At 41.4% G+C, this 2,356-nt stretch overlaps 1 pseudogene; it reads left to right on the plus strand.

Moving 5' to 3' along the window:
- The first annotated feature begins 653 nt into the window (after positions 1–653).
- Positions 654–2,086, plus strand: LOC147978052 (rust resistance kinase Lr10 pseudogene; annotated as a pseudogene).
- Positions 2,087–2,356: the final 270 nt, after the last annotated feature.

Raw genomic sequence — 2,356 nt, forward strand, 5'->3', positions numbered from 1 at the left:
CGAAGGGAAAGTTAAATTCTACATTTGGCTCCTGCTTCAAAACAGAAATTGGACAGCAGACAGGCTTGCACGCCGAGAGTGGCCTCATAATCCTATCTGCCCCCTCTGCGACCAAGCGCCGGAAACTGCGCTACACCTCCTTCTCCGTTGTCCGTATGCCAAGGAACTCTGGTTCTCTGCTAGAAGTATTCACCAGCGCATGGCTGATATTGCTCTTACTGCAACCTCCATCAATATGTGGTGGCGCAAGCTGAATTCAATTGGGCCCAAGGAAATCAAGAGAACCCAGGTTAGGTTTGCGATGTATATGGCCTGGAACTGATGGAAGGAACGAAATCGCCGTGTCTTCCAGGCCACTAGTACACAACCTCCAGTTTTGTTGCAAATGGTTAAAGATGATGTCGGCCACCTGGAGGAGGCCTTTCCGGAATAATCCCATGTAATCCTTGGGGCTGATCAGCCCCTGTCTGATCACTCCGATGTACATTTGTTTCTCTCCTCTATAATGCAATGGCAGAGCTCCTGCCCTTTCGGGTCAAAAAAATGGAGATTTCTAATTTAATGACGTGAAATTGAAAGACTCCTAAATGGCTATAATAGAAAAGGGATAGTTTACAGAGTCTGTTCACTTTTTGTTTGTTTTTACAGTTTCTCTGTCTGCTACAATCAGCTTGCTAACATGTCTATTGTGGGGGGTGCACCGACATAAGCAAAAGATTAGTCTTTTCATCCTCCCAAAGCAGACTGGTAGTAAATCAAGCATGGAAGAAATGCTGAGGATGTATGGATCTTTTGCTCCGAAAAGGTACAAGTACTCAGAGCTGAAACAAATGACTAGCTCTTTCAAGGATAAACTTGGAGAAGGTGGATATGGCACGGTATTTAGGGGTAGCCTACAAGATGGATGTGTGGTTGCCGTGAAGCTCCTAAAAGTTTCCAAAGGCAATGGAGAGGAGTTTCTAAATGAGGCAATTAGCATTTGTAGGACATCACATATTAACATTGTCGGTCTGCTCGGTTTTTGCTTAGAAGGAGCTAAGCGAGCCCTTGTTTATGAGTATATGGCTAATGGTTCGCTGGAGAAGTATATTTACACAGATAATTCAGATCTAGTTATTGGATGGGACAAGTTACAGCAAATAGCACTTGGCATCGCACGAGGATTGGAATATTTGCATCAAGGATGTAGTACTCGCATCATCCATTTTGACATCAAGCCTCAGAATATACTTCTAGATCAAGATTTTTGTCCCAAGATTGCAGATTTCGGTTTAGCGAAATTGTGTCATCTCAAGGCCGGTAGCATCCTCTCTGTCGCCGAAGCAAGAGGTACTATTGGATTCATTGCTCCAGAAGTATTCTCTAGAGGTTTTGGAGTCGTTTCTACAAAGTCGGATGTCTATAGCTATGGAATGATGCTCCTGGAAATGGTAGGAGGAAGGATACATAAAGGAAAAGGGATTACCAATAGCTCAAGTGATGTGTATTTTCCAAACCGGATTTATGACAATATAACAGAACAGGTACAAAGTTGTGAAGTCCCGTGCGACCTTGAAGAGGTCATGAGAAAGATGGCCTTGGTCGGCCTATGGTGCATACAAACTAACCCCGAAAGCCGCCCTTCGATGAGCAAGGTTATTGATATGTTGGAAAAGAGCATCAACGAAATGGAGATGCCACCAAAGCCGTTCCTTTCATGTCCCTCGATCCTGTTATACTTGTCGTCGCATACAAGTTATGGTTATAGATCATCGTATTGCTCCGCATCCCCTTCTCTGTTACCATAGTCCAAAAGTAGGATTATGTGGACAAATGTAAATTCAAATTGCCACTTCATTATCATTATGATATTACAGTGTGTAGCAGAAATATTTATTTTCAAACATCGCATTGTGTTTCTACTAAGAATGGCTGCACAATTTGATAAGGAAAAGTCATTTGAGATTATTGTATTTGATAGAAACCAAAAGAGAAAAGTATACTTTTCATCCCTCAATTCTTCGCGAAGTTTAGATTTGGTCCCTCAACTTTAAAACCGGACAAACTTGCACCCTTAACTACTGAAACCGGACAAGATTCATCCCTGGTCACGGTTTTGACTGGTTTTGGTGCTGTCCCACCCCAGTTTTGACTGTGCCGACTCAAAATTGCGTACCTTTTCCAATTCCTCTTAATATTTTCAAATTCGGGTACTTTTTTCAAATATGTGAACTTTTTAAAAATGTGTGTACTTTTTCTAAATCCACGCACATTTTCCAAGTTCACGTACTTTTTTTAAATCAGTGTACTTTTTTTAAAGTTCATGTGGTTTTTTCAAATTCATGTAATTTTTTAAAATTGACGTACTTATTCATAT

The sequence above is a fragment of the Triticum urartu genome, chromosome 3A (genome assembly GCF_056163025.1).
Source record: "Triticum urartu cultivar PI428250 chromosome 3A, HENAU_Tu73, whole genome shotgun sequence".
NCBI lineage: Eukaryota > Viridiplantae > Streptophyta > Magnoliopsida > Poales > Poaceae > Triticum > Triticum urartu.